This window comes from Loxodonta africana, chromosome 12 (genome assembly GCF_030014295.1).
Source record: "Loxodonta africana isolate mLoxAfr1 chromosome 12, mLoxAfr1.hap2, whole genome shotgun sequence".
NCBI lineage: Eukaryota > Metazoa > Chordata > Mammalia > Proboscidea > Elephantidae > Loxodonta > Loxodonta africana.
This window is the reverse complement of record NC_087353.1, coordinates 68,708,212-68,735,276: the sequence shown is the minus strand read 5'-3', so window position 1 is coordinate 68,735,276 and position 27,065 is coordinate 68,708,212. Positions and strand designations below refer to the sequence as shown.

The window sequence follows — 27,065 nt, the reverse complement described above, 5'->3', positions numbered from 1 at the left end:
TGATCCTTCTCTGGCCAGACCCCTTCCCACAGGGCACGGAATTCATGGGGCCAAGAGGATGTGCCCACCTGGCACCCATACTCTCCCCACTTCCAGATCACGCTCTGGGTGCCCAGGCCCTGAAAGCTCTCCCCATTGTCACTGAGTTGTCTTCAGGGCCTGTGCAGTTCTCTTCGCTAACTCAGCCCTGCTAGGGGAGGCTGGGTTACTCTCTCTCTCTCTCTGTGTGTGTGTGTGTGTGTGTGTACTCCTAAGTCTGAGGGGTGGCTAAGGGGAGGCTGTTTGCAAAGCTGTGGATGGAAATTGGACTTTTCGGCTAGGCTGCCCATACGTGTGTGCAAGTCCCCTCAAGCTGCAAGAGGGAGAAAGGTGGGAAGAGAAGGGGGGCTGTCTGTGGAACTCCAAGGAGTCTGGAAGAACTCCAAATCCAAACCTGGCCTTCCAGGTCGTAGTGAAGGTATATTTGTCAAAGAGAGAGGATAGAACATATTTTATGTACACATTTGTTAGCTTGACTTGTAACTTTGAAACAGGAGGACATATAGCACACCGGCCTGCATTTGTATTCTTGTGTTGGGCCCTCCACTTCTTGTGGGATCTGAGTTCAAATGGAGGCATCCGAAAGCCTCTGGATTGAGAGCCTGAGAATCACATTTGGTCCTGTCACTTTCTGAATTATGTCATATGTGTGTGAGTGAGTGTTTCGTGGAGTGGTTTGCTGGTGATGCTGCTGGTGGGGTGATGGTGTGTATATGTGTTTTAACTTGTTTTTTTTTTTTTTCCCTGTCTCCCTCATTAGAATATAAGCTTCATGAGAACAGGGACCTTTTTCTTCTCATTTTTAGAATTGGCTTCATAGGGCTGTCGGGGTAGTGAACGAGTTAACAGACTTGAAGCCCCCAGCCCGGCCCAGCCCGGGGAACTGCACTATGGTATTTGCTCATGTTGTTGTTACTTGAGCCATCTCTGTAGCCCAGTGCCCGGGAGCTGCCAGCAAATATTTGTGGAATAAATGATGGACTGGCCTTGGATGCAGGAGCTGTGTCCTTCTCAGCTCTTGGGCTCGCAGGCTTGGTGCCCGAAAGCTGGCATGACCAAGGTGTTGGATGATTCTCAAAACGTCCTCAGAGGCAGGTGCATGCCATTGGTTCATAAAACCCTGCCTTCCTCAGTGAGGATCCAATCAGATCTGCATTTTGAGTCAATTCCTCTGGTTTCCCAGGGGATCTAGACTGGAGGAGAAAAGGGAAATTGACAGAGGAGGATGAAGAGGTAGAAATTTCCAGAAGGCTAAGGGAGAAATGAGGGTGGCTCGAGCAGGGTGGAAAGGTGGGCAGAGAAAGAGAAGTAAACTGCTTCCAGGGCTGCTGAGGAAGCAGATGGGGCAGTACTTAGTGACCCTTGGATGTGGGGGTCTGAGATGACACCTAGTCTCTGGTTAGCACACCTACAGTGACAGAGGTACTATTCCTGAGATGGGGGACCCTGGAGGGCAAATCAGGTTTAGGGGGAGGCTCTTGAATCCAGGATAAGTCGAGTTTGAGGGGCCATCAAGACATTCAAGAAGAATTATAGCCCTGTGCTTGAATTCCTGAGCACCTATGGCAGTATTACCTGTGTGAGATTCCCTCACCCCTCTGAGCTTCCGTTTCCTCATCTCTAAAATGAAGTATCTCACTAGGTGATTGTGAGGGTTGTATTTGGGAATATTTCCAAGTTGCCCAACCCAGAGTCTGGCATCACCTGGGGGAAGGGGAAAGTGCATGTCTGTATTACTCAGCACCCTGCCACCTAAAAGCAACAGACTCACAACACAAATTGGCTTAAGCAGGAAAAAGAATTTATAATTCCTAAATTGAAAAATCCAGACTTGATCTAGCTTTCCCTATGGCTGAATCTGGGGCTCAAGCAGTGTCCCGAGGCCTCCTATTTCTGGCTGGCACTTGCCATGTGAGTTTACAATGGCCACCAGCTCACAAACTCAGTGGCAGGAGAGGAGGTCTTTTCCTATAGTTCTGGCAGAAAAGTCTCAAGGAAGGTTCTGATTGGCTCAGGTTGGTCATGTGCCCATCACAAAGCCAATCACTAGGGCCAAGTCTAGGTCACATGACCACCTGTGGCATAGCTCCCCTTAGGAAAAAGAGGTCTGTTAGTGAACAGTGAAAGCCGTGCAAGGAAAGCCAGCAGATGCCCATGACGTTCCCCATCTGTACAACTGGAGTTTCTGGCTAGAAGGGGATTCTGCATATAAAGTTTCTGGACTGTAGAAAGAATTCAGGAAATGGAGGTTTTTATTATGATTCTGGAGGTGGAACACCGTAATGGCCCTCCATGGTGCCCTTACCCTCCATGTGTTTTAAAGTCCTTTCCAAATGGGGCCTCCGCCTCAACAACGCCAAGTTCAACGGCATCGTTTTCCTCAGCCTCCTCCAGAAAGCTTTCCCAGGCTTAGCAGATGGCTGGGGGGACACCAGTCCTGGGGTACTTGAAACATCCCACCTGCCTCAGGTGGGGGTGGGGGAAGTGGGGGCCATCATACTGTTGGTCTGTGGTCAGCTGTGACTGAGTCCTGAGCAGCTCTGCCACTGACCCTAACCCAGCAACACAGGGACTCCCCCACTCCCCCAGGGAAAATTCCAGGATCTCTGGTGTCCCCCAACAGCCTGTACTCCTGCGAAAGGCAGATCAAGAGAACAGGTTTTACAGTTAGTCAAAGATGTCTGTGGTTCATCACGTCATCGAAAACATTCCCAAACCCTAGGGCGAGGTGCAGTATAGATGCTCCTCTCAGCAACCTGGCTGTGACTGGGGCTGCCCAGGCACTCCCTACCAATTACCACTGACACTGTGAAACCTGGAACTTCATAGCTCAGGACCGAGAAATCTGGAAGAACTTGGAATTAAGGAAAGGGAAGGGGAAAAAAAAAAAAAAACAGCCAAGAAAGCAATTAGCAACTGAGTAATCAGACTGGACGTTTTTATTATTACCTTTGCAGCCAAGGCTGGTAATAAATATTTCCAGCATTAATTACGAGAAGAGACGGATCTAGCAAGCTTTCTTGTCTAAAACTCTGGGGCTAACTTTTTTCCCCAAGCTAGTGCTGGACCTGGGGTATGAACAGAGCTAAGGCAGGTACAATAATTAAGAAAAGTTACATTCATCCTGGTTGCCACATCTTCCCCCAGGAGCCTCTTTGCCAGTCTCTTCCTGGTGTCTTAGTTATTTAGTGCTACTATAACAGAAATACAACAGTGGGTGGATTTAACAAACAGAAATTTATTTTCTCACAGTTTAGGAGGCTAGAAGTTCGAATTCAGGGTGCTGGCTCTAGGGGAAGGTGTTCTCTGTCTGTTGGTTCTGGGGAAAAGGCCTTCCCAGTCCCGTGGTTCCTTGGTGACCTTCAGGGGGTGTGGTATCTACCTTTCCCCATCTCTGCTTGCTTCTCTGTAACTAATCTGCTTGATTTAGATCTCAAAAGAGACTGATTTAAGATACACCCTACACTAAAACTGCCCTATTAGCATAACAAAAAACCCATTCCAAAATGGGATTACGACCATAGGTATAGGGGTTAGGATTTATCGAACATATTTTTGGGGACACATTCTATCCATAACATCTGGGATAGTTTTCTGAATTATGACATCATGGACAGAGCCTGCCTGGCACAGGAAGTAGCGGTTAGGGTGGCAGGTGGAGGGCTTCTGCAATTTCAGACGGCAGTATGGTTGGAAGTGACATTGGCTGGTCCATTCGATGACAATTTCTTGAGTGTCATTCCTGTGTCACCACCGAGTCTGAGGCTGTAAAACAGAAGTGAATGTCATAGACCCATTCTTGCCCCTGTGGGTTGACTGTCAAGTGGCAGAGGGGATGGTTGTTGTTGTTGTGAGGTGCCATCGAGTCAGTTCCAACTCATAGTGACCCTATGTACGACAGAACAAAACACTGCCCCGTCCTGCACCATCCTTACAATTGTTGTTATGCTTGAGCCCATTGTTGCAGTCACTGTGTCAATCCATCTCGTTGAGGGTCTTCCTCTTTTCCACTGACCCTGTGCTTTGCCAAGCATGATGTCCTTCTCCAAGGACTGATCCCTCCTGACAACATGTCCAAAGTATGTGAGACACAGTCTTGCCATCCTTGCTTGTAAGGAGCATTCTGGTTGTACTTCTTCCAAGACAGATTTGTTTGTTCTTTTATTAGATACTAATAATCAGTCATACAAATAGCTAACCCTCGAGCCCATTGCTGTTGAGTAGATTCTGACTCACGGCGTTCCAGAGTACAGCAGTGCTCTATAGGTCTTTCAGTGACTGTCATCTTACAGAACTAGACTGCCAGGCCTTTCTTCCAAGGCACCAGAGGCTGCATTCAATCCACCGACCTTTTGGTTAGAGGTCCAGTGTAAACCAAGCCACCGAGGGACCTTACAAGGAGCTATGTGATTACAACAAGAGCTCAGGTTGCTGGAGCAAAGGGCCGGGTACTAGGAAGAAAAGGTTTGTGGCAGGAGGAGAAGGGTGTAGTTAGGATTCTTCTCAGAGGAAGTGGCCTTCAAACTGAGATCTGGAAGGTATGTGTCCTCAGGAGAAGGGGGTAAAAGACGGAGCCAAGCAAAGAGAACTGCACGTGCAGAGGGGCTGTCCCGGTCCTGGCTGGAACATCATGGGGTGAGGGGTTATGGGAAGGGCTGGGTAGGGGGGCAGGGGTCAGCCCATCAGGGGCCTCCTGGGCCTGCGAAGTTTCGAGTTTGTCCTAAAGCCACAGGAAACCATTCAGGATTGTAAACTAGGGCACAGGTGACAGATTTCACTTCAAAAAGAGCACAGTGACTGCTGCGGGGGAGAGCAGGTTGGAGAGGGTGAGGAAAGGTGAGAATGGATGGACCACGTTGGGGGCTGCTGAGATGACATGTGGGCAGCACCTCCAGGGGACCACAGTTGGGAAAGCCTCTGGTACTTCTACAGGACCGTGTTCACAGCTCTCCCCGGCCAGCTCCATCCCAGGGCCTTGTTTCCTGGAAATATCCATTAAGATGCCTCTCTATGGGACAGAGGAGCCCTGGTGGAGCAGTGATTAAGAGCTTGGCTGCTATCCAAAAAAAGATCTGGAGTTCCAATCTACCATCACTCCCTGGAAACCCTATGGGTCAATTCTACTCTGTCCTGCAGGGTTGTTATGAGTCGGAATTAACTTGAAGCCAACGGGTTTGGTTTGGTTTTCTGTGGGACAGGGGGACCGAGTCATCCTGGTTTGCCCAGGACTTGCCTGGTTTTGGCAATGTAAGTCCCCAGTCCCAGGAAATTCCTCAGTCCTGGAAAACTGGGACACCTGGACACCCTTAAATGGGGCAGTCAGCTTCCCTCACAGCATGGGTCTTCCTCTTAACAACTTCTCTCTCTTAACAACTGGAACACAGAATGAGGGCTCAGAGGCTAATTTGCTGGGTGGCCTTGGGCAAGTAATTTGGCCTCTCTGGGCCACTGTTTCTTCATTTGGAAAATAAAGTTCACCCTGAGAGCTCTATGATCTCCTAGTAGCTCTGATTTCTTGGCCCAGCTACCCCATTTCAAAACTTAATCAAAGCACAGAGTCACCCCCCACCCCCACCCCATCCCCAGTAGAGAAGACAGGGCCCACAAACCAACAGTGCAGCCTCAGGGCAAAGCACTTCAGGGCTCCACACCTGGCAGTTTGCACTCTACTAACTGAATCCACCCCGTGTTACCTCGGAAGAAAGGCCTGGCCATCTACTGCCAAATGGGAGTAACAGTTGTTACCTCATGGAAGTGTGAGGACTAAGTTAAGTGATGTCATTCTCTGTGTTTGGCACAACTAGATACTCTGTAGTTGGAAAGTGTAGATACTCTGGTTAATGAAACAGTATGACTGAGAGTTATGAGATCTTCTAAGTAGTGACTGCAATTTTCAAAACAATTGGGATGTGATTAAACACCCTAACATCTCAAATTTCACAAAATGTACCTTCTCACAGAATATATACACTATTAAGATTGCCTTTCATCTTCCAAGAGTTCAGTGCCACAAGGTGGAGACTAGGTCCTTTTTGCCACCGTTCCCCCACAATAAATATTTGTTGAGTTGGTTGAGGTCACATCTTGCCCCTTTAACAGATGGGAATGCTGAGGCTCAGAGAGGCGAAAGTTCCTATCAATAAGTGGTGAAGTTGGAATTTGAACCTGTGTCTGATTCAAGTCTTGTTTTCTCCTCTAAGTGGCCTTGACTTCCCCATGGAGTGCAAAGGGAGGCCAGGACTGATGGGGGAAGGGGTACAGGGAGGCAGGATACCTCCCTGTGGAACTCCATCCAGGAGGCAGCCCTGGCAGGCCTGGCTGGACCTTCATGCCCATGCAAGCCTTTTGGATGTATCTCAAGCCTGCTACCCAGGCTGGTCCCAAAGACACCAGCCATGGAGTAGGCAGACCACTCCGACATCCTTGAGAGAAGGGTGGCCTTTACTTCTTTTTTTTCTTATTATGAAAAATTTAAAGCATGTACAGGAGTAGAGTGTACTTGGTACAGTGAACCCCAGCTACCCATGATCTAACTTCAACTGTCACTAACTCTTGGCGATTCTTGATCTATACCTCCACCCCTTGCTCCCCCAACCCATGTTACTTTGAAGCAAATTCCAGACATAAAATAATTTATTTTGCAAATATTTCAGTATATAACTCCAAAAAAAAAATAAGGACTTTTTATCACCTATTAAAATTAAAAGTAATTGTTAATATCAGCAAATATCCAGTCACTGTTCAAATTTCTCTGGCTGTCATACATGTTTTCTTTACAGTTGGTTAAATTCAGGATCTAAATAAGGTTCATACATTGTTGATTACTTTCTTAGATCTCTCTTAACCTGTAGGTTCTCCCCACTCTTCCTTTTTCTTCTCTTGCAGTTTATTTGTTGAGGAAACTGAACTGTTTGTTCTGTAGAGTTTCCCACAGTCTGATTTTTCTTATTGCATCCTGTAGTGGTGTTGACCAAGAATATTGACTATATTGTTGACTGCCAGAAGAATGAACCAATCAGTCTTAGAAGAAATACAACCAGAATGTTCTTTAAAGTGAGGATGGCTGGACTTCGACTCTCTAACTTTGGACACTTCATCAGGAAAGACCAATCGCTAAAAAAGGACATCATGTTTGATAAAGTAGAGGGTCAGTGAAAATGAGGGAAATCCTCTATGAGATGGACTGACAATAGCCTCAACAATGGACTCAAACATACGAACAATCATGAAGAAGGCTCAGGACCAGGCTCTGTTATATACATAAGGTTGCTGTTGAGTCGGAGTCGATTCGGTGGTGATGAACAACAACAAATGATGTTATACACGTTCTTCTCCCCACTGTAGTTCTTATAAATATCTACGTCTGTGCGATCCAATATGGTAGCCTCTAGCTCTACATGGCTATTGAGCACTTGAACTCATACAACCTACAAAGTGAATTTTTATTTTATTTTATTTCACCTAATTTACACAAAATAGCCACAAGTAGCGACCCTCTTGGACAGCGCCACTCTGGAAAGTTACTTAATGTCTCCAAGCCTCACATCTGTAAAATAAAGAGTAATAAGAGTTACTGCATTGGGCTGTTGCCGGGATTGTTGTTGTTGTTAGGCGCCGCTGAGTTAATTCCAACTCAGAGTGACCCCATGTGACAGTGTAGAACTGCCCCATGGGGTTTTCTAGGCTGTAATCTTTATGGAAGCAGATCGCCAGGCCTTTCACCCGAGGAGCTGCTGGGTGGGTTCTTACCACCAACCTTTTATTCAGTTAGCAGCCAAACGCTTAACCACTGAGCCACCTGGGATCCTTGTTGCTGGGATTAAAGGAAATGTATACAAAGTGCCTGGCACGGTCAAAGCACTCAATAAAACGCTGCCTATTTTCTTTCTTAACACCAGCCTGTCATTCTTTTTAAAAAAATAATTAAAAGCTCAACTGGAAAATGAGTGCACCCTACCACAGAGGTGAAAAACTCCGAGCTGTACTAAAGAAACCCTCAGCAAATATTCCTTAATTGTCAAAGTTCAATTGTAGCAGGAGGTTATCAGTTACAAAGGCTGTATTTCATTACAGATCTAGCCGCAGCTCAATAAATGAAGCAATCACTCAAAATAACATGTTGCTTTAATCCCCTCTCCTGGAACAATTTCAAGTCATTTGGTTTCATATTACCACAGCCCTTGAAAGACAACTCACATTGGCCATGTCTCTTTTCCCTCAATTCATCAGCCCCTTCACTGGAAACATCTTTGCATCTTCTGACAGGCAGGAGGGAGGCTTCCAAGGTGAGCCGGCCTCTTTTTATCAAAATCGGAGCGTTTTCCATGCACTGGCCTTCATGCCTTCCACGTTTCCTTTGCAGAAATAACTGGCAGGTTTATCTGCAACCAAGACAGAAAGAGACCCCTCTCAGCAGCGCAGTTCTGAATGTTTAATGCTAACCTCGCTGTGGCTCTTCCATTCTCTTCTTCTCTCTAGTGGTTTATAATCTCACAGTAGAATTTTGTTTCCACTAGAAACTTGGCACTGGAGGTGTCAGCCTGGGAACATATTTGTTTGTGTAAATGAAAAGAAGAATATGTTTGGACCATATTTAAGTTCTACCCGCACTAAAGAAATAAATACAGAGTTGCACAATGCTGCTCTCCGCTGGGTCCTGGCTCACCTCCCCAAACTCTGTCTTTGTTTATAAAACCCCAAATAACAAGAGCTCTGAACAGCCTATAAAACCAGAAACCAGTTGCTTTTGGGTCAGTTCTGACTCATGGCAACCCCATGTGTGTCAGAGTAGACCTGTGTGTGCTCCGTAGGGTTTTCCATGGCTGATTTTTTGGAAGTAGATCCTCAGGCCTTAATTCTGAGACGCCTCTGGGTGGACTCGAGCCTCCAGCCTTTTGATTAGCAGCTGAGTGTGTTAACGGTTTGCACTATCCAGGGACTCCCTGGACAGCTTATCCCCTAGAAACGACAGGGATGGCCTCGGTGGCCATGTCCACCCCACCCAGGTGCACCTAGAAGCCCACTTACCTCAATTCAGGATCTAATTCCACTCACCTACCTTTGAACTTTCTTCTTGCCAATGTGGGCAGCCAAAGGAAGCTAATACAGCTGGACCAGACTAGGAAGCAGGAATGAGCTATCCTTTGTCTCTTCCTTCCCTGCCTCCCTCCCTCTTATGCTTACTTCCTGCTTGCTATGTATCAGGAGCTGGGGTGCAAAGATGAACAGGGCCTGGGATCCCATCTCTGAAGTCCCCACTTACTGGAGAACAGAAACAAATCATTACAAATGTAACGTGGTAGGCATCAGAGCAGACGTCAGGCAATTTGCATGCTCGATGCTCCGTCCATGGCAGAGGGCAGTCTGGACAGGGTAGGGGAAGGGAACCCTGGGGGGCAGGGGGAGGAGAGGTGGGTGTGGCGGGATAAGGTAGGAGATAAAGGCTACAAAAGTCGGGCGGGGCTTGAAATCCAAGCGAGAGTTGTTAGCTCTGATTCAGTGTAAATTAGGAGCCACCAAGGGGTAGATGTGCCCGGGACACACTGGGATAAGAATAGGAACACTGAGGGTAACCCACCCCTTCCAGTTTCACACAATCCCCGAAGAGGGAAGCCGTCCCCTGGTCCTAAACTAAGACGCTTTGGGCCGCAAACAGAAACTTAAGTTGATTTCACCAAGGTAAAACAGGGGATTTATTCACTCGAATGGCTAAGATGGTAAGAGAACCAGGCAACCAGGATCTTGAAGGCTGCAGAACCCGAGGCTCAGTTATGCTCCCGCCTTCCCCATCTCCCATTCTCCTTCTCTGTTTATTGGCCTTTATCACTGGGCCCATGGGTAGCGCCAAGCCCGCCTCCTTACGGATGCCAGAAAGGGTCAAAAACTACTGTTCCCACCTTCTCCAGTTAGGAAAATTCTGGATTGGCCTAGCTTGGATCACATACCCATATCTAGGCCAGTCATTATGGCCCCGCTCAGAAGTGGACTGCTGCGATTGGTCGTATTGAGTCACATGCCCACACCTGGACCAATCACTATAGTCCAACTGAAAAGTGGGCTGCTGTGATTGATCACTTTGGGTCACGCGTCTATGCCTGGGCAAATCCTGCGTCCGAGACAGGATTGTTGAGAGGGGTCTAACTTTGGCCGTATTTCTACTCCTGTGGCTCAGAGGCCAGGTCTGTTACCAGAGGTGAGGGAGAGAGTGCTGGCAGGAAAAAAAAAAAGCTTCCTCCTGGGCCTTCTCCTGGTTGTGCTTCTACGTTCATGGCTTTACTCAGACCTGTTGTCGTTCGTTGCATTATTTTAATAGAATTTTAAACGTTTTTTCATTCTTTGCTTATTGCCTCCCTGCTGAAAGCTCCATGAGACAGGAACCACATCAGTTATGTGAACCCCTGTAGTGCTCATGCCGATGTCACCGGTGCCTAAAGCTGCTGCAAAGGGTAGGTGCTGAGCTGCTAACCAAAAGGTCAGTGGTTCGAACCAATCAGCTGCTCCCGCAGGAGAAGAGACCTGTGAAGATTACAGTCTAGGAAATCCTGTGGGGCAGTTCTATAGGGTCACTGTGAGTTGGAATCAACTCCACAGCACATAACAGCAGTGTACAGCTGGTACTCAAATAGTTGACTGAATGAATGAACAAATGAACAAATGGCAGGGCAGGAAATGGGAAGATCTGCAAGGTCCTATTCCCTTATCTGTTCTCTCCTTGTGAGTCCCTGTCTTCCTCCGTCGCCCCTTCCGAGTCGTGTTGTATACCCATTTGTGACAAGGCTCTGTTAATATAAGTGCACCCTTGAGTGTCATCCCAACACACTGGAGGTACTCTCTGGGTGTGCTGAGCAAAGCAGATATTAAGCTCTTGGGTTGAGGTAGGAACAAGGAATAGAGTTCACTTGGTTGGTGGAGACTACCCTTTGAGAAGGATAATGGAGCTCTGTCTGAGCTGGAAGAAATCGGGTGCCATGGTAGATTGGCAATGTCCATCATGGTCACCTGCCTCTTGGGCATCCCTGGTCCTGCCACTGTTCTGGAATGTTTGCTAACCAGAGGGCTTCTGTTCTGCAGTCTGCAGCCCTGTCATTTGCTGTGATATCAGAGTCCACTCAGAGTACAAGACAAAACCGTGTGGCCAAACCAAACAACCGTGAGCTTTTAGAGAAGAAAGCTAAAGACAAATGGCTATTTTTCTAAGTACTTACAACCCACATGTCAGCTGGGGTCATCTTATTTTTGGAGATTCAACTGAAATTGGCTTGAGCCCCGTCCCACATGCCATGGGAGACCCAAAATTCTTTGGAACCTTTCCAGGGATTGGGGGTGAGGGGTGCTAATGTCTCTCCCAATCACCCAAGGCTCTAAATTCCTGTGTCCAAGGAATCAGTTCTGCTTGGGCACCCTTTGCCCGCCTCAGGGCAGGGCTGATCTCACAGGCATAGGACTTATGCACAGGACCCCACACTTGGTTGAATGCTCTGTCACCGCCTTGAACGTCTTAATAATTTTCAAACAAAGGGCTCCGCATTTTGATTTTACCCTGAGTCACACAGATTATGTAGCTGGTCCTGCCTCACTGAAGAGCTGTTTCTTTTCCATCTCACACTGACTGGACCCTGCCCCAATTCCTCCAGGCTCTCCTAATTCCATCCACACAGGTGGGGGAGTGAGGGCAGAGGAATGGTGCAAGAGCCAAGTTCCTAAATGGAGGGCAGGGTTTGGGGTCGGGGAGAGACATAGGCAGACTATGGCCTATGGGCCAAATACAGCCCCACTCCCAGTTTTTGTAAATAAAGTTTTATTGGAACATAACCACAGTCATTCATTCATGTATTGTCTATGGCTGTCTTCGTACTTCAGTGGCAGAGTTGAGTAGCTGTGACAGAGACTGCATGGCCCACAAAGTCTAAAATATTTACTGTCCTTCTACTGAAAAAGTTTGCTGACTCCTGGGATGGAAGACCCAGGCTTGAATCCTAGCTCATGACGCCTGGGTGGGTGACCTTGGGCAAGTCAGTTCATCTCTCTAAGCCTCAGTTTCCTCATCAGTAAGCCAGAGATCATAGCAGTACCTCCCTTATATGTTCCTTGTGCAGCTACAATGACTTCATACATGTGAAGTGCCTGGTACATACAAAGCACTCAATATACAGTGGTGGTGATGAGGTTATTTAGGAGCCGTGGTAACTCAATGGTTAAACACTCAGCTGCTAACAGTTCGAACCCACACGGTGGCTCTGCAGGAGAAAGCCTTGATGGTCCGCTCCCGTAAAGATTACAGCCTAGAAAACCCTAGGGGGCAGTTCTGCTTCATCACATGGGGTTGCTCGGAGTCAAAATCGACTTGAGGGCACCCAGCAGTAACATGATGTGATTTAGAAAATAAGGAAAACAGCTCCTAAATCGTAGGGCTGTTATCTGAAGCAATGGAGAAAATGCCTGTGCAAATTGCTGGCAAAAAAATGTCTAAACGTTTTATCATTGTTATAAATATCTTAAATGTTTTTGAAATGATTCTTTGCTTCTTAGTAACATATAGTTTGGAGCTTTGAGAGTGTAGACTAACTCTAATTTTGGAGGGAAGAGGATCTTTAATCCAAACCGTCTCATGTAACAGCCCAGGAAATGGTGTCCCCCAGTCCCTGGCTGGGACTTGAACCTACAAAGGAAAAAGCCTGAGCATTTTTTCAGTTGTCCCGTGTGTCTTCCCCATTCACAGGCACCCCTGAATCCAGGCTCGTATATGCCTTTAAATACCTGCGCTGTCTCCATGTTCCCACCAGAACCAGTTAAACAATAATCTGCTACAAGGTGTTGGCACGCAGGGTGCTCTCTGTCGGGGCAGGGGGTGGAAGAGACCTGTGTCTGTACACCCTTTAGGGGCTCCTTAGAAGCCTGCTGGGGTAGCCAAGGCTGACACTGCCCCACTTACAACCTGAGTCCCCAGAAGGTGTTATTTAAATAGGTTTGGTTCGGGAGATACCAAAAAAACAAACCAAACCGATTGCCGTCGAGTGAATTCCAACTCACAGCAACCCTCTAGGACACAGTAGAACTGCCCTATTAGGTTTCCAAGGCTGTAAATCTTTACGGAAGCAGATTGCCACATCTTTCTCCCTCAGCAGCTGGTGGATTCGAACCACTGACCTTTCGGTTAGCAGATGAGCCCTTTAACCACTATGCCACCAGAGCTCCCTCAGGAGATACAGCAGCCTCTAATTCATTTGCTTTCACAAATATTAACTGAGCATCTAGTATCTGCCAAGCCTGGGATACAACAAGGAATGAGCTGTGGACCTGCCTTCAGCATCTGCCCCTGCTTGCCTCTTAACGGGGACAACAGACAGACAAATAGACATTTGGGCAATTCCATCCTACAGAGAGTCTTAAAAACTCTCCCCCAGGATTTTAGCCCTACTACTAAACCCCAGTGGTGCAGTGGTTAAGAGCTCAGCTACTAACCAAATGGTCAGCAGTTGGATCCACCGGTTGCTCCTTAGAAACCCTATAGGGCAGTTGTATTCTGTCTTATAGGGTCACTATGAGTCAGAACGGACTCAGCAACAACGGGTTTGGTTTTGGTGACTACACATTCTAAGGAACCCTGGTGGTGCAGTGGTTGAAGCACTTGGCTGATAACCAAATGGCCAGCGGTTCGAACCCACCAGCTGCTCCATGGAAGAAAGATGTGGCAGTCTGCTTCTGTAAAGATCACAGCCTTGGAAATCCCATGGGGCAGTTCTACCTTGCCCTATAGGGTCACTATGAGTCAGAATCGACTTGATGGCAGTGGAATCCCTGGCTAGTGCAAACAGTTAACATGCTTGCTTTCAACCAAAAGGTTGAAAGTTCAAGTCCACCCAGAGGCATGTTGGAAAAAAGGGCTGGCAATCCACTTGCAAAAAAGTCAGCCATTGAAAATCCTATGGAGCACAGTTGTACTCTGACCTATATGGGGCCACCACAAGTCAGAGTCAACTCAGTGGCAACTGTTTTTTTTATTAAACGCTGTACTGATTAATTGAAAAATGACTGTGGCCCTGGCTGTATCAATGAGAGCAACTGAGTGACAGCTTTGGAGTAAGTTAGATCTAGGCAGGATCTGTGGGGGACCTATGCAAAATGAAAATTCAGGACCCCTGGTTCCAAAATCATTAAGAATTTAAGACGGCGACAGCAGAACATTAAACCCTTCTAAGCATGAGGCGCACGCCCATGAAACCACTCCTGGATCTGGGGTCAAACGGCTTTCCAGCTGGATCCTTTAGACATATGTCTTCACCTGCTTGAGCTCAGTTTCCTCATGTGAATGAGGAGATGCTGACGATGCCCACCTGAGGACCGGGCTGTGGCTAAGTGAGATGAGGCACGGAAAGCTCTTAGCACGCTCTAGAGGCTCAACGATATCACACTGATGTTCTTGGCCTGCTGTGAAGGTCCCATTGCCTCTTACAATAATTAAAAAAAAACCAAAAACCAAACTCATTGCTGTCAAGAGTATTCTGACTCACAGCAACCCTATCGGACAGAGTAGAACTGCCCAATAAAGTTTCCAAGGAGCACTTGGTGGATTTGAACTGCCAACCTTTTGGTTAGCAGCTGTAGCTCTTAACTACTATGCCACCAGGGTTTTCCCTTACAAAAATAGTTCACACTTTATTATCCTTATGTAATAGCTGACACTTACATAGCACATAGTGCCAGGCCCTGTCCTTAGTTCTTTACAGATGATCATTTATGTCATCCTCCCCAGAGCCCTGTGATGTACGCAGAGGGCAGTGAAGGTTCAGTGGTAGAATTTTCGCCTTCCACGTGGAAGACCCGGGTGCAGCCACCACCCATCTGTCAGTGGAGGCTTGGTGTTGTTATGATGCTGAACGGGTTATAGTGGTGCTTTCAGACTGAGAGACTAGGTAGAAAGGCCTCCCAATACGCTTCTGAAAAATCAGCCAATATAAACTCTATGGATCACAACGGTCCGAATCACGGGGATGGCTCAGACCAGGCAGCATTTTGTTCCTTTGTGTGTGGGGTTGCCATGAGTCGGGGGCCGACTTGACGCAGCTAACAGCAACAACAACGTGCTGTTGGTATGATTTGAAGCAATGTGAAACTGAGGCACATGGAGATGAAGGAAATTGTCCAAGGTCACACAGCCAGCTGGTGGCAAAGTCTACACTCAGACTCAGGAGATCTGGCTCCAGGCTCTGTGTTTTTAACCTACTTGTGCATTCCATGAGTGGACACACGCAAGCTTGCACACATATGCACTCCTCCCCTGAAATCCTAAACCCAGCACTCAGTGTGGATCGTCCACCATGACGTGTAATTTTTCATTTCCTTGCTTGCTCTTTGGGTTGTCACCCTGGACTCAACTTTGAGCCCCATGAGGGCAGGGGCTATACTTGCTCTCTGCTGCATCAGCGTCACCTGGCTTAGCATGGTGCTTAGCACTGCACCACCCTTTGCCCAGTGAACGAAGGGCGGAAGCAGGGCTTGAGCCACAGCCATCTGACGGGAGAATCAACAGCCACAGTTCTCTCAACTCCAAGCCCATGTGGCTTAACGACTTGGTTCTGGAGTCCCCAACAGCTGCAGAAACCATCTCACCCACTCCTGGCTTTTGTCACTTGGGGCTCTCCCTCCTGTGCGGGGCAGTGGCAATTAGGGGGCACTCTGAGGGCCTAGGGGGTGGGCAGGCTGTGGGGGTCGGCAGCGGGCCTGGGGTGCTCTGGCAGCTGGGCCCGCAGCTGTCAGCCTGGCCTCTCAGTGCCCCATGCCTGCCCCAGCTGGCCAGCTGGGCCCTGCTGCCACCCTCCCCCCTACCCCATGACACAGCAGAAAGTGAAACCAGAGTCAGTGCCTGCTGCTGGGAGTGCTGCTCTCTCCCTGCAAAACCACCACCACCCTGTGGGGGCTGGTGCCATAATGCCTGCATTGAGCCCCGGTAACCCGGCAATGCACACACCACTCTGGGACAGGGCCTTCTTAGTCTCCCCATTTCACAGAGAAGACTGAGGCCCAGAGAGGTGCCCTGGCCACAAAGAGAATTATCATGATGCTAAAATGAAAAAAATAAATAAATAAAAATGAGGGACAACTCAGAAATGTGGCTTGGGGCGGGGCGGGGTCTGAGGTCTCTGCTTACAAGCCACCTTCCTTCTTATTGGTGTTGGTGAGTAGGGAAGGGCTGAGATCCCCCACCCCAAGAGAGAGACACGTGACACCCAGGTTGTCATGGATGAAACCATCCATGGATTTGAATCGAAAATCCACACCTCCCTTTCCCTCCAGCCCCCCTTCCCCGCATGCCAACTACACAGGTGCAAAAATTTCTAAGAGAAACATAAGAATTCTCCAGCAACTTGACCTGTTAGCTGATTCCAATGCATAGTGACCCCACGTATAAAGAGTAGAACTGTGTTCCATAGAGTTTTCGAGGCTGTAACCTTTTGGAAGCAGAATGCCAGGCCTATCTTCGGAGGAGGCTCTGGGTGGATTCTAACTGCCAACCTTTCAGTTAGTAGTCAAGTGCTTAACCATTTGCATCACCCAGGGACTTCTAATTGACCTGTCCTTGTTGTGCCGTCAAGTTGATTCTGATTCATGGTGGCCACCTGTGTGTGACCTTTCAGAAGCAGGTCGCCAGGCGTGCATTCTAAGGTTGTTGTGTGCCATCGAGCTGATTGCAACTCATAGCGACATCACCATCTTGATTCATCCCATCTTCAGTCCACCTGTTCTATTATTTACTTAACATTTTTCTTTCAAGCAATCCCCTCTTTTTATACCATAAATTGATATAAAAAGGGACCCTTGGCAATGAAACTACTCTGCAAGATCCTGTAATGGTGGACACCTGACGTTACGGATTTGTCAAGACCCACAGGGCATGTGAACTACCAAAACCAAAAAAAAGAATAAAATAAAAACCAAGTCTGTTGCCGTTGAGTGGATTCCGACTCATAGCGACCCTACAGGACAGAGTAGAACTGCCCCGTAGCGTTTCCAAGGCTGTAAATCTTTATGGAAGCAGACTGCCACATCTTTCTGCCAAGGAGCAGTTGGTGGGTTCCAACTTGCTGACTTTTCTTTCGATTAGCAGTGGAGCATTTCACCAGTGCGCCACCAGGGCTCCTATGAACTACAGATTCTAGTTAATACGAATGTATCAATATTGGTTCATCAGTTGTAACAAACGTACACACAAATGCAAGATGTTAAGAGAAGCTGAGCCCAGGAGGAGGAGGGAGCATATGACACCTCTCTGTACTTTCTGGGCCGTTTTTCTGTAGACCTAAAAGTCATCTAAAAAATAAAGTGTATTTTTTTAAAAAAGTAACATCATAAAAGGGATAACCTCAAATACGCTCTAATATATTTTAAAAAGAAAAAAAAAAAAAAGTCCTACAATATAATTTTTTTAAAGGACCCTTCTATCTCTAGCTTAAATGAAAAAACAACCACTTGCTATAAATAGACATTAGCTGTGCAAAGAAACATCTATTAAAGTAATTTACATCTTGAGCCATGTACCACTTAAAATCATCAAGTGGTTGTGCCTATCAGACTTGGGGAGCTCCTATTCCAAGCCGAAGGTTTCATGGATGAGGAACTGGGGCCCAGAGAGGTTGAGTCACTTGCCTAGCGTGACACAGCAAGAGAATAGCAAAGCTTGGACTGGAACGCAGGCCTGGCTGACACCGGAAACCCATGCTCACTATCTGCTGTGCCCCTCCCTCCTGTCTGAGTTGTCTCCACATATTAGATGTGTGTTAGTAAATATTAGTAATAACACCTTCTACGTTTAATGCTTTTGCGTCCCTATTTTCCACGCACCTTCACAGCCTATCCATCACTTGATCTCATTATAACCAGTAGGTACCACCCAAGAACGCTTTAAGGCCAAAGCAGGGGGTGTCACCCCTCCCTTGGTGGGTAGGGAAACTGAGGCAAAGAGCAGGAAGGTAGCCTCAGGGAGCTGTGGAGCTCAGGGCCCCCTGCCAACGGGAAGATCCCAGAAGCCCGGCTAGAAGGACCAGGCAGAACTGTGAACGTGAAATTCGCCTTGTCAAACAGGTAACACTCGTTTCTTTTCTACTTTCTCCACCTCCCGTCACAAACCCCAGACGTCCTATTTCCCAGGCCTGATCTCCATGTTCCGCCCCTGGAGGGCAAAAAGCACGTTTACCAACCATGTCTGTGGATGGCGTCTTTTTATTTTTCATAATGGTCACCGGTTCTGAGTGCAGAAAGGGGAGCCCTACAAAGGGGCCAGGGGAACTGTGTTGGGAGTTTGGGGAACACCTTTCTCTCTTCTTTTAGTTGCTGGAGGAACTCAGAGCTGCAGTTTTTCATGGCCGAGCGAGGCCAGCCCAGAGACCCCTGAGGAATACTGCAAGAGCAATAAGGATTTTTAGGGGCATTATGATAGTGGAATGGAAACACATCTGCCCCCAAAAGTCCCTCATTTTCCCTGCGGTAACCAGCCAGCTGGGCAGGAAGTGGTGGCGCTTGGAACACCAAGAGCCAAAACTACAAAGGAAAAAATGTACAAAGTTAGAGCAAACTTTAAACAAGTGAAGGCTTTCATCGTGTACGACGGCTCCGGTCAGGATCCCCAAAGGGACCCCGTTCTCTCCTTAGTTGGCTGAATGTGTCCCGAGGCGGTAGCTTCAGTACAGACTTGCCTTCCTCTACCCACAGAAAACCAAGGGTCTGGAATCCTAGGGCAGGTTTCCCAAATCATTCCAATAATTATTCCCTAAAGCCAGGGGACTGGAAGGAGTCTATGACGTTTCCCCAAGACCCCAAAGAGCTACCCCAAACCGTCATCAACCATCTAATTGAACAAATAATCCATAAATAGCTTTTCCTCTGGAATGTGGAAAAATTAGACGACTTGGAGCCCCAGAGGAAAATGTCTGGAAAGCATGCGGCTCTTTCCATAGCCAAAGACCAACTGAAGGTTGAAGGCCTGGGTGGGGGAGTGACCACAGACGAGGTGAAAAGGGAAAACTCATGGAGTATTATTCAGCCATAAAGAGAAATGAAGTCCTGATACATGCTACATGGAGGAACCTTGAAGACGCTATGCTGTGTGAATGAAGTCCGGCACAAAAGGATGAATATTGTATGATCCCACTTATCTGAAATGTCTAGAACAGACAAATGTATAGAGACAGAAAGTAGAGGAGTGGGTGAGGGGGGAAATGGGAAGTTATTGCTGAAGGGGCACTGAGTTTTTGTTGGAGGTGAGGAAAAACTTTTAGAAATGGAGAGTGGTGATGGCTGTACTACAGGGCGAATGTAATTAAAGTCACTGAATTGTACATTAAAAAGTGGTTAAAATGGAAAAAAAAATTTTTTTTAAATTTTCTTTTACCAAAAAAAAAAAAATTTTTTTAAGATATAATCCCACTTATTTAAAATATCTAGATGAGACAAGTGTTACAGAGGCCATAGTCTTCCAGCGAGTGGGCAGAAGGGAGGGGGAAACGAAGGCTCGATGCTTAGGGACCGCTCAGCTTCTGTGAAGGGTGACGGGAAAATGTGGGACGGATAAGGGTGATGGCTGAACAAAATGATAAACACAGTAATGTCACTAAATGTGAACATTGTTGAAATGGCAAATTTTTTGTTAGGCGTATTTTACCACAATAAAATAAAACAAAAAAAGAGAGGAGGGGGAGGGTCACTGCCAAGGTCCAAGGTGCCTTCTCTTTTCCTTGTCTCAGGCAGGCCACTAACATTTTAGGATTAAGGAATCCAGGCCAGTGTCTCCCCAGGGCCTTGGACCTCCAAGAGGCCTCAACTTACAGGCTGGTGGCCCCAGGCCAGCCAGCACCCCTGGGCCTGGAAGGGGTTAACCCTGCCTAGTTGCTGACACCCGAACACCCGAGGCAGGCAGCCAGTGGAGTTACTCACTCAGCAGGCCAGCATATCACACTGGGCCATCACCAGCAGAGAAGCCTCTGAGAATGGCCCCTGTACATTACTCTGTGAATGGAAGTGACCTTATCATGATGGCAGTGAGAACCGGGCCAAGAGCCTTCCCCACAGACCCAACGCCTGCGCTTGTTGGGTCCCGGGCCCCATGGCACGGCCCAAACCTCTGGCAGGACCTGTGGGCAGCTGCCCCGGTCTGTCACCACCAAATAGGCCCACCACCTCACCCAGGCCTGTGAAGGGCGACTCTACACTTGCCATGTAACTCTCAGCAAAGGCTGCTTGGATCTCCTCTCTCTCAGGTAGCACCTGAAAAATTCCCCGGTGAACCTGAGGCGAAATATGGCCTGGCCTACAGTGTCCGGTTTGGCCCTTTTCATGCCATTCTAAGATATAATCAGGAACCCACAAGGCCTTGGTGGCCAGGAGTCTGGTTACCGGGGTCAAAGGGGAGGCCTGCGGGTTCACATGACTCAGGGTGGGCACCGCTCCGGGCACCCAACAGTGGGCACATTTGGCGAACAGGTGTGTCACCTGGGAACGCCCACTCAGCTGCTTTCTCTGCTAACCCCAAGGTGGCTCAGAATTTGGTCCCTGCTCTGTTGCTGGTCCAGTGTGCGCCTCCCTCCACCCACCCAAATAGAAGTTGCTGGAGGGCCAAGAGGGCGTCAGCCTGGGCTGCCAGAACACAGATCCGCTCCTCAATCTCTGAGAGCCCAGTTGCTCTCAGGCAGGGCAGATTTGCTCCCAGCCTCCAGGACATCCTGATCTGTTTCCTTTTAGGCATTTGGGAGGCTGCACTTAGCAAAGTGGGGTTCTGCCCTCACCAGAGTCGACGTGGCAACCGGAATATTGAACCCTGGAGAGTCTTTGGGGAGGCTGCCTTCAGGAGCCAAATACCCACTTTCTCGCCAAGAACTGCTACAAGCCGAATCTCAGGAGGACAGACCCCAGGCACCTGTCTGGGTCTTGTTTGGGCTCTAGTGCTGGCTAAAAGGCCACATTTGGACCTCAGCTGGCAGCGGTTCAGACTGTTTTTTGGCAAAGGTGCCCACAGGCCCAGGCACTAATCTTAAGCCTGACTCCAGCGAGAACGTAGTTTTTTGCAGTTCTGCGAGAAAACGTTCACACCACACGGCACGGCTAAGTTAAGGCCCCAGTCAATCACTAACTCCTCTCTGCCCAGCCGAAAGCCTCCAGAAAAGTCTAAATGTGCCCCCTTCCTCCTGTCTTCCCAATGCAGTTTTAAAATGGCTTCTTGAGACACTGGCATCAGGAGTTTTCATTCAGGTGAGTCTGTCTTTATGTAGTTGTGAAGCCAGTCAGGGACATCGGGAAAAAAATTTTTTTCTTTTGTGGTTCCTTAAACTCAGATGCTTCATATAAGTAAGATGATGTAAAATTAGAAACTTTTTTTTTAAAGCTTTGTAAATATTTGCACATGTCACCTACAATTGGGGATGCTGCAAAAACAGCATCTGAACACTGGTTGCTTTGAAGAGACCGGGAAAAACGATGGGTGGGGGGGCTGATGGAGAACCCTTGAACGCCTGTCTATTCCTTCTAAATTCACTTTCTTCAACATCCACGCCTTTCCCTGAAAAGCTTGCTTGGCTACTAGGCCTGAAAATTCCATGGTGGTTTAAATCATGTTTGTGGGTGTCGGTGTTTTTGTGGGGTTTATTTTCATCTCATTCCAGATATAAGAAGCAAAAATGTCTTTACATTTTGCTGAGTTTGGGATGCAGGACAAGAAAAAAAAATCGAGTTGAAAGTAACTCTGATCAACAACATTTCATTTAGTTTGTATGTGCAAGTCTTTTCTGGCAAGGGATTCTAAGTGCCAATTTTTCCTTAACTTTTCCTATAAGACTAATTTCTAGCCTCATGCCTAAAATAGCCGCATTTATTATATCCAAATTATTTAATCCAAATTAAAGGAGGTGGATGGAATTGATCTGCTATTAGGAAGCTATAAGTTTATCTGGAAAGAATCTTCCTTCTGTTCTTAATTAATGTAAGGCTAAAGAAGAAACAGAAGGAGTGTTCCCTTGTAGGGACTTTTCCAACTTTTTTTGGTTTGAGTCATAAATACATGATTTATTTTTAAGGAAGTATTTTTTCGTTGCAGCACACCTCGAAATATTTTACCCTCAGCTAGACCCAATTCTTTTCTATCAAAAGATTTTTTTTTTTTCCCTATGAGATTAGCTATGGCTTGTGTATTGCTAGGAACTAAATTCAAAGTTGCTGTTTTTCCTTTTTTCATAAATCCACACTTCTTTGGGGGAAAAACGGCAACTGCTTAATGAAATTTCACACAGAGAGGCAAAAGGAAAAAAGCCAAAATGTATTCAGCAGTTCCACAGGGAATTTTTTTCTTATTGGGTGAGGGGTGGTGGTGGTGGTGGTGGTAAGAATATAAAAAGGAGCTGTGATTCTTTGCTGAATTAATGACAACTTCTTACTGCAAAACACTGATTTATAATCTCTTCACCATACTACTGTGCCTGTTTCCAGACTGGGAGGGGGGAAAAGTTAGCTAAATATATTCATAATTACATGCCGGTTTCAGAGGGCTGAATATAAGCAATACTGTGCTGTTACAAATGCTGGCATTAAAGCAGAAATCATGTCACATTTAGCCCTACATTCTGTCTGATTTTCCACACTTAACAATTCAGTAATTTTACCGTTCGGCTTCATCGCCTCGATTATAGCTCAGGATGTTGGCGCAACACTCACTGTGCGAGCCTCGTTAACTCATGTACAACACGCTATTTGTACAAGTATCATTAAAGGCTAATTTCGTGAGATAGCCTCCTTCAGCAAAACAAATACGATTCGACAGCCAGTTCTCTCAGGTGCTACGAGGAGGGTGTAAATTCAGCAAAATACAAACACAATTCACAACGTGACAACTCTCCCTCAATGAGCCACGTTGGAATTTCAGGCCACTGAAAATCGTGCTGTTTCATCGTGCCCCGTAACAAAGAGAAAGAACTTTGGAAGTCAAGAACTGTTTCTGCCAAAGCCTGGAGCACAAATGTCAACTGTGTGTACCTGTGCCATGGATATCGCACCCTGAATCTTATATCAAGGACTCTGTGTTCAAAAGTGTTTTCAGCTACAGCTCACTTTTCTGGTCCCTGCTGGGAACCTTTGATTTAAATCCAGGTTTGCAAATAACTTTGGGTGTGCAGATGTCTATAGAGGTTACAACCAGAAGGCTGGGATGTGTGTGTGTGTGTAAATTAATACAATGTAAAAGGTTCATGTTCTGGACGGGGCATTTGTACCCCCAGCAGAGAAAGACTTCCTATGAAGACATTACCCAGACTTTCCTATAAAACAACATATAGCGAGGTAGCAAGAAATCACAATTCCAGGTGGAAGCAGGTAAAGTGTTGCTCCTTTGACAAGATGTAAAGGCAAATCTAATGTAATTACCATTCCTGACTTCAGTAGTGTTTTATTTGGGGGATTTTAAACGCTTGACACAACTGCACATGTGTCGCGTGTCCCTTCAAATCCGGTTCACTAAAACATCTCATTAAACTATTGGGGGCAAAATCGTACTTTCGCCTTCTGACATCTTTTTGGCCTTCCAAGGAGAAAAGCCCTGGAAAACACAGCAGGTCAGCAAACTGAAAACCACACACGTGTAAGGCTATTCCCCTGCCCTTTCCCTTTTGCAGAAAGCAGCCAACCTCTCCTTTTTCCCTAGCTGGTGGTAGATGGGCAGCCTGGGGTGTCAGCTCTCTTCCCTCACCCTCCAGGGCCAGCTGGGGTCCGAATCCTTCGCTGTTTCGAATGACCCCAAAAGCGGGACTTTGTGGGCCAGTTGGATAAAACAAAAACTCATCTTGCCCTCAAAACCCCGATTCTGGGACCACAGCCTCCAAAGCCTAAAGAAGTGGGTTCCCCTGCACAGGCTCACTGCACTGGGCAGGCTGTCTTGAGGGCAGGATTTTGGAGAATCCTGGATAATTAAAGGAATCATTACTGGATTTTCATGCAGGGTCGAGGCAGAAGGGAGCGGGGTGGATCTGCTCACCCCATGGAGTGGAGTGTCTTTTCCCCTCCCAAGGGCAGTCATCCCACAGTCTGACCTGATAGCTCCCCAGAGAAGACCCGAGGTGCCCAAAATGTCCCTTAGCCAATCCCAAAACGGGTGCGTCTTACAGGTCCAAAACCCTCACTCCATCTTCAGCTAAAGTTTAGTTATTTGTGCCCTTAATTGTCTCTCATTCAAGTCAAATTTGCTGCTTACCGAGATTGGGGGAAAATTATTTCCATTTTAATAGCTCAATTAGCCTCTGGGTTCTGGAAAAGCCACCCCCCCACACACACACCTTTCCCCACTATTTTAACCCCCCTCCCTTTTTCACAACTTCTCCTAAAAATAAATTATAAATATGGATGTGTCCTCAGAGGATCGGAGCGGCACATTCCAACGCTCCCCTTGGTGACGACTGGAAGCAGGAGAAACCAGAAACACCACTCCCCCCCACGAAAGAAAAACCCAAATGCTTTTTTTTCTTTTTCTTCCCTAACTTTTGCCACAGCAACTTTGTGTCGTCTCGGGCCCTGACACCCCGAGCAGCACCCCGGAAATTAGTTTTGTACTCCGGCCGTGCAAAAGCTAACGCCAACGTGCTATGGCCGCCGGCTCCTGGCGGGGGAGGGGGCGGCCAACTTTACTTTGGGGAGGTGGTGACTCCCTGGGGACTGTCCTCCCCTGCTATCCCGGACGCGCCCAGCGCCCGACCCCCGCAGGCTCCAGCTGACCCCCGGACCCCGCCAGCCCTGCCCGGGCGCACGTGGAGGCGCGGGCGCGGCGGCCCAGGGGCAGCCGGGCGAGCGGGCGGCCTGCTCTTTGCATGGCATTGATATCGGGGTCACGCAGCGAGTCAGTTTCCCTCACCGGCTTTCCGGGGTGGGGGTGGGGTGGCTGGCTCTCAGACACCTCATTAATTCCCAATTCCCAGCCCAAGAGAGGTGGGCGGCAGCCGCGCCCCGATCCCACCTAATTGCCTAACACACCCCTCTTGGGAGCGAAGGAGGGGACAGGGGGCGGCCCGCCCCGCCGCCTCGGGGGACCACAGTCCAGACAAGCGTCTCCCGCCGGGTCCCGGGAGAGCGGTGCGCTGCCCCCGCCGCCACCTCCCCGTGCCTGTCCCCACCCACCCTCCAGGCAGCCGCCCCACACCCCCTTAGCTCGGGGGACCTGGGCACCCACCTGCCGCGGCCCCTGCCCTGGCCCAGAAGAGGGGTGCCATGCAGGAAAAAGGGGGCCGACTCACCGCCGCTGCCTCCTCCGAGGGTGCAGGGGGGCCCCCCGGGGCTGCGCCTTCCAGGGCTCCAGGGAGGAGTGTGCGGAGCGGGGGGCGCCCCGCGGGCCCTGCAGCCTCCGCCTCGATTGGAGCCCAGCCTCAGATTCTTCACCACAGTGGTGGTGGGGGGGTACTTCCAGAAAAAACAAATTCCCCCCCTCCCCAGACCAGACCGAGTTACGGGCGGGGGGCGTAGACAAGCCTTCCCTGCAGAGCGAGCTGAGCCCACGGGCTGCACCGGCCTCCGCGGTCCGCGGCCGCCACAAAGCCGCGCCCCCGGCCCCCGCCCCCCCACCCCCCGCCCCGCGCCCTCCGGCCGGCCCGGGGCGGGGGCTGGGCGGCCCGGGGTTGGCCGCGCCGGGGAGGCGGCGGCCCAGGCGGCCGGGCGACGGGTGGCTCCTCCCCGGCCGGCCGGAGAGAGCGGGCGAGAGCCTGGGAGCCGGGGTGGCGGTGGGGGCTGGGCGGGGGGGCGCCTTCCTAGAAACCCTCGCCAAATATAGTCAGTGGCTAGGGGCATTCCTAGAAATGCGGCGGCGACGTCAGTCCCGACCTGTGGGGGCAGAGCCTGGGGTTCTCCAAACGGGGTGGCGGAAGGAGGGGAAGAGTCCCCACTTCCACTACCCCCATTGCCCGGAGGAGGGAGCCGAGGCTGGGCCTCCCTCCTGGGGGGCTGGCAGGAGTCCCCCAAATGCGCTCGAGGGATCCCTGAGCTGGGGATGCAGGGGGCTGGAAACGGGGACATATACACTTAGGATTCAGACCCGCCCCTAGATTTGCCCCCTTTTGGGGGAACACCCAGTGGCCGTGGCAGCAGACGCTTTTAGCCCTTCCCCCAAGCCCATCAGCTCCCACCCCAAACAAGCAGTCGGAAGGGCACCAAGGTGGGCCCCCACCCCTCCTCCACCCGCCCAGTCGCGGCCCCCCAACCACCTCCTTCTGGATGACCCGAGGGCCCTGGAAACTCCCATGTTTGAAACTGGACGGACATGCTCTGTTGCCAAGGTCTCCCCAAAATGCCAACCCATCTTCAGGCCAAAAATTAAGTTGTGTGTCCTCCTCCCCAATCCAGTGTGTCACTGTGTTGCACCTTTCAAAGCTCCGCTCAGAGCGACGTGCTGGAAATTGGGAGGAGGCATGAGGGTACCTTCCCTACCCGGCAAAGATCTGGTCTCTGGCACTGACACCCCCTCTCCTTGTAAACTTCCTTCTGGTTCCAGCAGTATGGGAGTCCCCCCAGCTCAGCCCTCTGCCTGAAATCTGCTCCACGGACACCCCTTGCCCAAGGACCCCCAGATCATTGCAGAAGTTGCCCCCTCTTTCCCAGAGAGGATCCGGAATAACTGAGACATGACTTGTCCCTGTGCGTGGAAACGTGACTGGACTGAGTCTCCCAAGGATCATAAAAAAATGTATTTGCTGTCCTCTGTTGGCTGCCTAGTGTCACGCTCAGAAAACACATCGCCCGACCCAGTGGCACTCCTGATGCTGCTAGGCATATCCCAGGGTCCCCAGCCAGGGGGAAAGAGCCAGGCAGCCCCCTTCTCTCCTTCTGCCCCATTCCCCCCAGGGGGTGTCCTGGCTGCACTGGACTTTGACCCACTAGCCCTGTGGCTTCCTTCTCTTCTTCCTCATTGAGTCCTAATCCCAGAAACCTGGAGGGCAGTCTCTGGGGAAAGCCAGGTTCACTCTGGGCTAGGGGCACAGGGCTCCCTGCAGTGGGATGGTCTCTCCAATAGCGACTCG

General features: G+C 49.0%; 1 long non-coding RNA gene across 2 annotated transcripts; it reads right to left on the bottom strand.

Annotated features, from left to right (window-relative positions):
- Positions 1-3,257: 3,257 nt before the first annotated feature.
- LOC135232966 (uncharacterized) lies at positions 3,258-25,573 on the bottom strand. Of its 2 annotated transcripts, none has more exons than XR_010323641.1 (3): positions 25,229-25,573; positions 8,236-8,420; positions 3,258-3,804 (listed from the first exon to the last, which is right to left on the bottom strand). It is a non-coding gene; the product is annotated as an uncharacterized LOC135232966 (long non-coding RNA). The 2 variants fall into 2 exon arrangements; XR_010323640.1 differs by having other exon boundaries at positions 25,293-25,573.
- Positions 25,574-27,065: the final 1,492 nt, after the last annotated feature.